Source organism: Vigna unguiculata, chromosome 10 (assembly GCF_037176805.1).
Source record: "Vigna unguiculata cultivar grain cowpea cultivar isolate G323 ecotype 2 chromosome 10, ASM3717680v1, whole genome shotgun sequence".
Lineage (NCBI taxonomy): Eukaryota > Viridiplantae > Streptophyta > Magnoliopsida > Fabales > Fabaceae > Vigna > Vigna unguiculata.
Genome location: NC_140801.1, coordinates 47,481,700 through 47,494,597, shown reverse-complemented (window position 1 = coordinate 47,494,597; position 12,898 = coordinate 47,481,700). Strand labels below are relative to the sequence as shown.

General features: G+C 24.9%; 1 long non-coding RNA gene across 3 annotated transcripts; it reads left to right on the top strand.

Annotated features, from left to right (window-relative positions):
* The first annotated feature begins 9,740 nt into the window (after positions 1–9,740).
* On the top strand, positions 9,741–12,474 carry LOC114167423 (uncharacterized). 3 transcript variants are annotated; one of them, XR_003600223.2, is made up of 4 exons: positions 9,741–11,062; positions 11,195–11,627; positions 12,006–12,097; positions 12,265–12,474. It is a non-coding gene; the product is annotated as an uncharacterized LOC114167423 (long non-coding RNA). The 3 variants fall into 3 exon arrangements; XR_003600222.2 differs by having other exon boundaries at positions 9,741–11,344; positions 11,542–11,627; XR_003600221.2 differs by having other exon boundaries at positions 9,741–11,627.
* The last annotated feature ends 424 nt before the right edge of the window (positions 12,475–12,898 follow it).

The following is a 12,898-nucleotide window of genomic DNA, read 5'->3' as shown; positions in this document are numbered from 1 at the left end:
TAAACATGTCTAAATATAGAAAATAAGTTTGTTGAGAGGAATCTTACATGACATAATATCATACCATTTATAATAGAATTTTATTTTGTAATCATAAAAAGTCAACTTATTCGTATAATAATTTCTTGTTCCCTAAAATCGGAGAACATTTGAGAAACACGTCTAAAAACAACCTCATGAAAATATCAATAAATAAATAATTTTACACCCCCGAAAATTTTGAGAAATTATTAATATATGTATTTAACGGTGTAAACAACTTAAATAAAACAAAAAACATCTGATCTGGCACAAGTCCATCCAACATAGCATTTTCAAGGTATTGTCCGTTTTGGAGTGTGAAGTTCCGTCACGATTTTATCCTTAAAAGATATATAAAAAGATAAAGAAAGGAAATAGTATTTAAATTGCGTTTGATCTCAATTCGTAAACAATATATGACTATTGGGTGTACTAAAACATTATATATGATAGGTATTTCTTCTCGGTCTAGTTGTTATATCAAAAGATATTAAAATCTATAAAATATTATTCATATTCTTCACAAAAGAATTGTTTGTTAACTTTACATATCTTCTAAGAGTGTGTACTACAATTTACAATGAAATACTTAGTTGAAACATGTCATAATTTTTTTCATCCTCCAAATTGTTCAAATAGTATAAATTCTAACCGCTAATCGAATGAGCTACAACCAGACAAACTCAACGAAAACAATTAAATAATCCATAAACAATTACTACAAATCGGAAAAAAAAAATAACTTGCAGCCTAAACCAAAAATATATAAAGTTTGACGTTCAAAAAGAAAATATGTTGAATGAGCCCTCTTTATCCTTACAAAGAGAACAAATTCACTCTCTACCTTATATCTATTATGCATATATAAGTTTTCATAAAGCAAACATGTTTTTTTAGATTTTGAATAATTTTATCAAACACTTGGGAAAAAAAAAAGAAGCAGCAAAGTTTTAGATATATTACTATATTATGGTTGACTTCATGAAATAAACATCTTATGCATGATAAAAAATTAAGTAATCCAACCTCAAATGTATACGTGAAGATAAGTTTAATAGCATCAAACCACAATAAGAGTGCAACTAATAGAACAAGAGAGAGAAATCATACCAAAAAAAAATGTGAAGAAGCCATGAAAATCAAAGAAGGATTCTTCCAACTTTCTATTTTGTGTGTACAAAATTATTAATATTTTGGCTATATAGATATGATTAACTTCAATCTTGATTTTGATACTAAATTTTCTAACAAGTTGTTTTCTCAGGAAAAATAAAAAAATAAGAAACATGATTCTGAGAACGGAGGTGAAGTCATCAAAATATTATATATAAAAAACAAACAATAAGGGAATTAGATGATAACTTTGCGACATATGCATGGTTCATGGCTTTCACCATATCGTGTTTGAGAAATTAGCAAGTAGAAATTGTTTAAAATAAATGCAACAAAGATATCATTTTATCATACATAATCATTTACATCAACCTTTTTTTTTTTTGCATATATAATTTACTTGCTTTTCTTCATCATATTTCTTTAGTGTCAATAAATCACAATCAATGATGTTATGAGGTGTGTAACTTTGTTAGTGACCTTTTAAAAGTTATCATACAAAAAATGTTATATCTATATTCTACATTCATTATTATATTTATAAAATTTCTTTGATGAATAGTAACAATTAAGAATAGTAATTATTAGTTATATATAATTTGGAAAACAGTACTAAAGACGAGTAACTAAAACTTTACAAAATTAACATAAACTATATTTATTCATGCTATGGATCTGTTAATAATTTTACAATTTTTTTTTTTTAAACTAAAAGAAAGGTTATCAGTGTATAATTAAGATTAACTCATAAAATAAATTAGAGTATTATTAAATAGGCTATCAATTAAATATTTTCTATAATATATCATCAATAATTTATAACAATTTTTTTATAAGATTATAAGATGATAATAAATCATTTAATTTTTAACTTTTTTTTAACTTATCTGTTAAAGAATAAAAACCTTATAAATACATAACAAAAGAAATTCTTACTTATTATTACACCAGCTATTAAAAGACATTAACAGCGACGTCGTAAATAATACGAAAATTTAAAAGTTAGGAAAAGGGTAAAAGAAATTTAAAGATACAGACATATAAATTAATGTATAATACCATAAATATTATAAAAATAAAATAAAAACAATGTATTATACCTATCTTAAAAGTTTTCACAAAAAGCCATTTCATAACCTCAGATTAAATAATAATTTATTAGACTATATAGACAATTTACAGAAGGTGAGTACTAATAATTCTATTTCATATCATAACAATTAAGAATTCAATAAAAAATAGTCCATATTCTAAACAGAACAATAAATGCAAAACAATTAAGTAATTAATGCATGGAATAAAAATACTCAATATTCTATTTTGACCAGAAACTAAATTTTAAAAGAGTTTTATTATTATGCTTAATTATTATTATTATTATTATTATTATTATATATATATATATATATATATATATATATATATATATATATATATATATATATATATGATGAATACACTCTATTAGAAGAAAACAATTGGATTCTAGTACAAATAATTTTCAATTATTTTTATCCTAATTAATGATATCATCCTAAAAGTATTTTTCTCTTAATTAAAATTTTATTTAAAGATTTTTTTTCTCCTCTTTTTTTAACATTAAATTCTTAGGCAATGTCCAGAATTCTAATTCCGGAGTTAACAAGTCTCAGTATATTACATTATTTTTAATTTTTCTTTTCATAATTTTAACTCGAATTCAAGAGTAAGACTCACATTAATTTATTTATTTTTTTGAAAAGTGAGTTCCTAATATATTAATAATCTCATTATACCATACATTTTCTTTTTCAGTTTTTACTTGAATATAAGAGCCGCGTTTTGAAATTTATTTTTTTGTTCATATAGCCTCTAATAAGAAAGTTTTATAACTTTTAAGTCTTAGACTTATAACCTCTAATAGATATACATAATAAATAAAAGTTACTCTAGAGAAAAAAATTGAATGTGATAAATTTTAATGAGATTAAATAATTTTTCGATAAAGCAAAAGTAAAAGATGGGTATTTTTTTATTTAAATCTAGAAGAGTAGTTATTTACATATTACATTTGTCCCCTATAATCTACAAACCAAAATACTAGTTAAGAATAAAACAAAATAGATTTTCTTTTGTGAACGATATATGAGAAGACGAAAACTAAATATATATAATTTGTAAAATACTATTAAACAAATGTTTAGCTGTAAGTATATACATAATTTATTTCATATGTTTTTAATTTTAGAAGAAAATGTAAATAGTATACTATTTAGGAGAAAAAGCATGTTCGAAAATGATAATAATAAGTTTTCTGGAATAATTAGATAGCATTTAAAAAAAAATAGAAATAAAATTTAAATAATTCTAAGATATAAAGTTTTAGCCTAGGAAGAAAATTTAAATATAATTAATAATTTAAGATCAAGATAAATCGCACTTTACTTTAAATAAAAGTTAACCATTAAATATCTTGATTGTTTTCTTAAAATATATTTATAACAGAGATTCAGACAGACTTCATAAACTGTAATCCACTAATAATTTAATGTCTGGTTTTATTAACATTAAAATAGATTTTGTAGAAAGAAAATAAAAACCTGTACTATTTTTTTATGATTTTTTAAATTTAATCATTCTTTTTTTATATAACCGTTTTTCACGCTTCGTATTTTTTAATTATAGAATTACCTATAAAATAAAATAAAAATATTTACAATAAAATTATTAAAAAATATTTATATTTAATTTTATAATCTATACTATTATAAATAGATGATTTATCTTTTTTATGTTTATATTTTTTTCAATTTTGTCCTTAAGTAATATTTTTAAATTTTAACTATTTTTCTATTTAACCATTTTTCTTAAATTTAATTATTTTTTAAATTAAATATACATCATCTATAAAATAAATAAAAACTATATATAATCAAATTTTAGAAATTATTTATATCTATTTTATAATTTTAATTTTTTTATTATCCTACCAAAAAAAATGACGCACATAAGATGTGAGACCCCTTTTTCTATTTTAAACTCTGTCCTAAAGAGGGGTTGGGTCTAGCCATTTAAGGATCTAAGTTCAGCCCACTTTGGACCTCCAAAGACCCCCCTCACAGTCACTTACCCTTCATTCTGCCACTTTTACAGAAAATAGTCCTCTTTGTGTCTCTTGTGCTGAAGCAGAAAGCTCTGCTAGGGCTTGAACAAGTTCCTTGATTTTCATAGTTGAAACATCTTTCTACCACGTAAGTTGATTCCTTCCCTTGCTTCCTTTTGTTTTCAGCTCCTAAGTTCTGGTCCTACCTTAATCTCTATCAAATCTAAGTTCTTTTTCGTGCTCGTGCGTTTGTTTTTAACTCATTAAGCTGTTCTTGGTCCTGGTTCTCTTCCACCAAGAGTCCTTTAAGAACGTTTAGCTCCATTCGAGGTAAGGGAAGCTAGAGTTTATGTTTTTTTAAAGTTATTATGCTTTCTATATAGGCATCAGATTTATGTGACAGAAAGCACCTTGTAATTTAACTGTTGCTGGACAAGGTGCATCATTTCTGTACTTTTATTGGTATAATATCTGACTGTATTTAATATTTATTCTTTTAAGGGTATGTTATTTTCTGTACATAGTTTCCTTGGTTGAAATTTTAGATGTTGATTGTTGCCCGCATTGAATCATTGACATTAGATACTTTTATTTATTTGTTGAGATTTTATTCATGAAAATAGTTTGCCTTTGGTCTCAATCTCTGAAGACTTGGGTTTATGTTGAAGTATGAACTAAGTAAAATTTTTTTTTTTAAGCATTTGTGAATTGATATCTTGTTTAATTATTCTTTTATTGAAAATTTCCCCTGTGCAGGATTTGTAGAAAATAATTTAAGGTGTTGATGCTTACATTAAAAATGGCATGTCCCTTGATAATTTTCATATTGCATCGAGTACATTTTATGTTTTGTAAAAATTGAAAATCTAGATAAAAGTATAAATGTGAGGAGTATTCCCTTCTGGGTAAATTATATTTTGGTTAAATAATTTTTAAATTATTATATATGTAACTATTTTCACCAGAGTAAACTAGTTTGATGAGAACAGAATACACTGTTGTAAAAGACATTATTTTGTTGCAAGTGTTATCATGAATCCATACATGTATTGATTTTCAGACCTGTTACTTTTTCCTTCATCTCATAATTAGTAATGTCTTTCCACTCCTAGTAAAGGTCAAATATATATATATATATATATATATATATATATATATATATATATATATATATATATAATAAATAATAAATATTCTTTTAGTTTTCTAATGAAATTTTAATTATTTTGTTACATTTTAGAATACCAATATCTTTGATCCTTGTATAAGAATAAATGACAATAATTTTTATTCTCATTATTATAAAAGAAAAATGTTTATTTTTAAATGTATTAATTACCAATTACCAATTTAACATAATTTGTTCAAAGTCTTTCACATGCAAGTTTAACAATGAGTTTTAATTTTATATGCTACTGTCAAATATTATTAAAACTATTTATATATTTGTAAGTTTAAAACAAATGTCAGATTTTCAATGATAATACATGTTTTTTTTTTAGTCATTCCTATGAAACTCGGGTAGGAGACGCTGTGTTGACTGTTGTTTGTTTCATGATGGTTTTCTTTAATTTTCCCTTACTCAATATAGATGATCATGCCTGTTTGTATGCTTTAATGAGATTGATAATGAAAATGTTGGTATGGAAAGCATGACTTGTTTTGTGGTTGGTGGTGGAATGGCATGAAAATTGAATTCTTGAGATGGCATGTGGAAATTTGTTGGTAAAAGAGTTTCAAGGGAAACTCTTGGTAATGGTAGTTAGTGTATACCTTGATATAGGAGATGTCTAGATAAAGGAAGGTATCCTAAACTCTAATAATCGTTCACGCTCACATAGAGCAGAATGATTTATGTGGTGAGAGTGGCAGGAGGTCCTAGTCTTGGGACATATTGGGCCTAAGACATTAGAGGATTAACCCTGTGTGTGGTTGGGTGATAACCCCTTGCGTCTAAACTCTGCAGAGTTTAGAAACCAACACAGGTGCATACTTTCTTTAGAATTCTATATCAAGAGTATGATCCGGATATTGAGTCATAAAGTCTTGCAATTGTTTGCTTTCACATGATTTGGGTGCCTACTGCTTTGTTTGATTATAACCTGTTTTATCATTTGGTTGCTTGATAACATGTTAAAATATTTTACTCTAGCTTACCCTTTCATTTTTGTCTGTTCCTTGCTTTGCTTTCTCTTTTGCAATGATCACCAATTTATTGGTGTAAGCAGATGTGGAAACCCTTGGTAGAACTCAGGATGGTGAAGATGCTGCTATGTAGAGTGGTCCCCTTAGTCTGGGTTATGGCTCACTGTTGAGCCACTTTTTCAAGAACTCTTGTTTATTTAGATTCCTTGCTCTATAAGCAATCTTTTGTAAAACAATAGTACCCTTGTGTCCTTTTTATGGCAATTGTGGTGTGCCTAAGCTTTTATTCCAAGTATACTATGGATAACTGTAATAGTCAGTACATATATGCTTCATGATATGTGCTCTCTTACATTATAATTATGTGATGCTTAATTTTTAGTAGATTACTCTATTTAAAATGGGATGTCACATAAGACGTGTTTTCATAGTTTTTATAATGATTTTATACAACTTTCTTAACAAATAAGTTTACTTCTTTTTATTTAATAGTTTCCATACAGCAAGAGGGAGATCAATAAAAGATATTAAGATATTTATATTACTATTTATTAATGTAAATTTTAAATGAATGTGCACAATCAATTCATTCAGTTAATACTAAAACAATGTATTATATATATCTATATCTATATACAAATGTGAACTAACAAATGGCAAAGTTTTTAATATTTTAATATTTCTGAAACAGATGAATTCAAAATTTTCTTTCTACAACAGGAAAATATGTTTACGTGTCATTAGAGATGGATGGCAAATAAACTCGTCCCCGTGGGTATTGTCCGAACCCGTCCCCGTTTTGACGGGGAATCCCCGCATTGACTGGGTATGGGTATGGGGAATCCCCAACTTTTTCAATTGGGTATGGGGATGGGTATGGGGATATACATATCCCCGCCATATTATCCATCCCCGTTTAAATTAATATTCCTAATTAATTAAATAACCACATATATATATATTATTTTTTATTTATTCTAATTATTTGGTTTGTCATGAAACTCATTTGCATTTCAATTATATTTTTCATCTTATCATAATCTTTATGTAATTATGTTCAAAATATGTATGTTAATTAAAATTTTTTATGTCTCACATTTGAATATTTCTATTATTTTTTAATATTTTTATTTAATGTATATTTTTCTTTCACATGAAAATGTTTAATACTCTCAATTTAAGTATTTAATAGCACAAACATTCCGTTTATTAGGTAATATAAAAAAAAATCATTTACTTATTATTCTTATTATTAGTTTTTGTTTCATTTGAATAACTTTTTTATTTCACTAAAACATTTTTTGTTACTTCTCAACTACTGAATATATATGTTGATATTTAAAAAGTTTTCTTAGATCTCTAAGATATTTTTCAACTTATCATACCCTTAATTATACATTTGTTTTTCTTTGTGCGATTTCTTTTAATAGTCTCTCAAATTGTTTGTAAACATTTGTTAATTTTTTAATATTTTTATTTCTTGTTTATTTTCATTATGTAAAATACTATTTCGATATATTTTATTTAATTATTTTTTATTTTTTAACTCATTATCAATCATACTGTAATATTTTCACTATAATTATATAAATAACTTTTATTTACTACAATATAAAAATTTAATGTAATTGTCATTAATATTCTTTTATCACCATCCAACATAATTGAAGTTCAAAAGATACAAGATCTATGTTAAAATTTTATTATTATGATTATTATTTGTTCTTGGTATCATTTTGATTAAGTAATGTATTAGAAATTTTATTAGTGTATAAAAAAGAGATTCATTAGAATTTAAAAGATTGAAGTAAACAAACATTTAAAATATATTTTAATTTTAATATTTGTTTCCTTTTATATTTTTTAAAAAATATTTTTAAATTTTATCAACTAGGTTTCATTAATGTTTGCAAATTTAATAAATGTGTTGGTTCTCATGAAATTTTATTTGGTATTATAATCTAAAATGTAAATAATTATAATTTATTTTAAACTTTTATTATGATTATTATTTGTTCTTTGTATCATTTTGATCAAATGATGTATTATAACTTTTAGTAGTGTATAAAAAAGAGATTCATTAGAATTTAAAAGATTAAAGTAAACAAACATTTAAAATATATTTTAATTTGAATATTTGTTTTTCGTTTATATTTTTAAAAAAATATTTTTAAATATTATCAACTAGGTTTCATTAATGTTTGTAAATTTAATAAATGTGTTGGTTCTCATGAAACTTTATTTGGTATTATAATCTAAAATGTAAACAATTATAATTTATTTTAAACTTTTATTATGATTATTATTTGTTCTTTGTATCATTTTGATCAAATGATGTATTATAACTTTTATTAGTGTATAAAAAAGAGATTCATTAGAATTTAAAAGATTGAAGTAAACAAACATTTAAAATATATTTTAATTCGAATATTTGTTTTTCGTTTATATTTTTAAAAAATATTTTTAAATATTATCAACTAGGTTTCATTAATGTTTGTAAATTTAATAAATGTGTTGGTTCTCATTAAACTTTATTTGGTATTATAATCTAAAATGTAAACAATTATAATTTATTTTAAACTTTTATTATGATTATTATTTGTTCTTTGTATCATTTTGATCAAATGATGTATTATAACTTTTATTAGTGTATAAAAAAGATATTTATTAGAATTTAAAAGATTGAAGTAAACAAAATTTAAAATATCAATTATGTTCTTTGTATCATTTTGATCAAATGATGTATTATAACTTTTATTAGTGTATAAAAAAAGATTTATTAGAATTTAAAATATTGAAGTAAACAAACATTTAAAATATATTTTAATTTGAATATTTGTTTTTCTTTAATATTTTTTAAAAAATATTTTTAAATTTTATCAATTATGTTTCATTAATATTTGCAGATTTAATAATTGTTTTAGTTCTCATGAAATTTTATTTGGTATTATTATATAAAATGTAAACAATTATAATTTATTTTAAAGTATTTGATATCGAAGAAACAATCATCATTTTAATATTGAATATTTGATAATATTATGTTTCCTTTATCATAAATTTTTTATTATTTTATAAAATTAATTAAAATTGATATTGAAGTAGTAAGAAAATGGGTATGGGTATGGGTACGAGATTATACCCGTTACCCGGTGGGGATGGGGATGGGTCAAAAGTTTAATACACGTTGAGTTTGGGTATGGGGATGGAGATGAATTTATTTTACGGGGATGGGTATGGGATAGCGAAACTCGTGCCCGCCCCGCCCCGTTGCCATCCCTACGTGTCATCTTCTCATAATTTTGAAGATTAAAAAATAAATCAAAAATAAATATTTCATCTCTCCGTATCCCACACACTATCATCTCTTTCAAACTTCTCTCTTTCTCAAACCCCTTCATCTTCTTCTCTCTCTTCTTCAAACATTTTCATTGTCTTCTCTCTCTTTCTCAAACCTCTTCAGAGCTTCTTCTCTCTCTTTCTCAAACCTCTCAACTTCTTCATCTGTCTCTGGATCACCCACACACCACACCATGGCGAACACCAAATCTTCAGCTTCATCTCTCTCTTTCTCACTCACACAGAACACCACACCATGGGGAGACTTCATCTTTGTCTTTCTGACTCAAACATTCAGATCTACTCAAAAAATAATCTTTTTGGTTCTTTTATGTTGGATCTCGAGTTTTGATCTCGATTTTGCTCTTAGATCTACTTTGTATTTGTTTTACGAGACTTCATCTCTATCTTTCTGACTCAAACATTCATATCTACTCAAAAAATAATCTTTTTGGTTCTTTTCTGCAGGATCTCGAGTTTTGATCTCGATTTTGCTCTTAGATCTACTTTGTATTTGTTTTATTTTTGTGTTGCATTGATGTTTTGCTCTCAGAATCATGAGCAACGTGAAGAACACAAAAAAAGGTAACATTTTCTGTGATTTTTCGTTCTTCTACCATATTTAACTAATCTTCTTTGTTGTATCGAGGTTTTTGTCTCAGATCTACTGTTTGATGAATTTGTTCTTCTCATATATACTTTTCTTTTGGTTATTTTTTCCTCTTATATTCTTGAGCACCTTCACGAGACTTAAAAAAAAGGTAACCACTTCTCATTTTTGTTCTTCTTCTACCTTCTTGTGTTTCTTTCTATATTTTTTTGTTTGATGCATATTTTTCTCTGATATCTACTTATTTTTGTTTTATTTTTTTGGTGCATCTATGTTTTTCTTTCAGATCTACTTTTCTTTTGTTACGAGATTTGTTGGATTTAGTTTTTTTTTTCAGATCTATTTCTCTTTTGAATGGTTTATTTGCTCTCAGATTTCTTTTTCCATGTATATTGTTCGATGCATTTTTTTCTTCTCAGATCTACCTTTCTTTTGGTAATGTTTTGCTCTAAGAGCCTTGAGCAACTTGACGAATACAAAAAAAGTAACAAGAATTTTTTTTTTCGTTCTTCTACCATCTTCTCAGATCTACTTTGTTTTCTATTATTTTTGTTTTTCGTGGATATTTTTCTGTAAGATCTACTTATTTTTGTTCGTGAATTTTTTCAGATTTTCTTTTATTTGTTGACAAAATGTGTTGGGTCGAGATTTTTTTCTCAGATCTACTGTTTGATGGATTTTTTCTTCTCATATCTTTTTTGTTGATGTTTTCCTCTGAGATTTTTGAGGACCTTCACCGTACTAAAAATAAGGTAACAACTTCTAATTTTTGTTTTCTCATATCTACTACCATCTTCTCAAATCTACTTTGTTTTTTATTATTTTTATTTTTCATGGATATTTTTCGGTAACATCTACTTATTTTTGTTCGGTGGATTTTTCAGATTTACTTTTCTTTGTTGACAAAATGTGTTGGGACGAGATTTTTTTCTCAGATCTACTGTTGGATGGATTTGTTCTTCTCAGATATACTTTTTTTGTTGTTGATGTTTTCCTTTGAGATTTTTTAGGACCTTCATTGTACTTAAAACAAGGTAACAACTTCTAATTTTTGTTGTTCTTCTACCATCTTCTCAGATCTTATTTTTTTTCTATTATTTTTCTTTTTTATGGATATTTTTGTCTGAGATCTACTTATTTTTGTTCTATTTTTTTGTTAGATAAATGTTTTGTTTTCAAATCTACTTTACTTTGTTGCATTTATCTATTTGATTGGTATTTTTTTTCTCAGATTTACTTTGTTGTTCGTATTTTCGTTCTTCTACATAGTAAAGATTGAATCTTTTAACCTTTCATTCTTTGACGACAACAATAAAGGTGCGCAAGTTTCATACTTTGGCTAATATTCTCTTCTTCTCTAAGATTTGGTTGTTTGTTTTTTCTACGTTTTTATTATGATATTCTCTTCTTTTCTAAGATTTGGTTGTTTGTTTTTTTACGTTTTTATTCTTCAATTTTGATTTAAATTTTTAATTCCTCAACATATTTTTAAATTTGGTGGATCGATCATCTGTTTAAGACTACTTATTATCATTGAAGGTAATTAATTATAACTAAGTGTACCTTTTGTATATTTAATAAGTTTAAATGTAATTATTTAATTCTTCATTTTTCATTTCTTTAATAATATTGGATTTATTTTACATTTATAATTATATATTTGTTACATCGTCTTCTTTACCAAATCTCTTGTAGACATATAGATATATCAATGGACACTCACTACACCAAGTTTACTAGCTGCAAAATTTAAAGATGGTTTCATTACAGTTCATTTACAAGAAAAGGTATGTATTTGACTATAAAAATCTTTTTTGGTCAAATAAGTACTTTGATATTTTTTCCTTATGCATTACCGAAGATACTTTAAAATTGAAATTAAAGTATAAAGTATTTTTTTATGACTGATTCAAATACGTGGATTGTTGAAAAACTTTTGTTCTTTATGTTTTAGGTAACTTTTGCATCTTCCAAAGCATACTCAAGTGTGAAAAGATAACAACAGATTTCTTGTCGCACACCTTTTGGCTGCAGCATGCAACAGTCAATGCTCTCTCGTGGTGTCTTCTCACACCAATTTTTTATTATTTAGGATTATTATTTTATGAGTTGTATTTTGCTATTTTAATTTTAATATAAGAAATATAATTATTAATATTTGACATTTGTTATTTACCATTTAATAATAATGTATAATAATATATTACATTATTCAATTTAACTTAATTTAATTCAATTATCTGTAAATACTTTTTTTTATGCAATAATGATATATGCAAAGTAATAATGTATGCAATAGAGATGTATATCCGAAATAATGTTCAATCTTTTAGAATCCTACAGAATATTTGAGATTAGAAATTATCACTATAAATAGCGCAAAGTAAATATTTTTTCAATACTAAAAGGACATACTTATTTTTTTCAATAATATTTTTTGTATACTAATAATCATAATAATAATAGTAACGATTAATAACAATAACCAATAGTACTTATAGCAAACATTTTAAGATTAACAAATAAACGTATATTTATATTTATCAATGTCATTGGTGATTGAAGATTTATTTTTATTATATAATCAA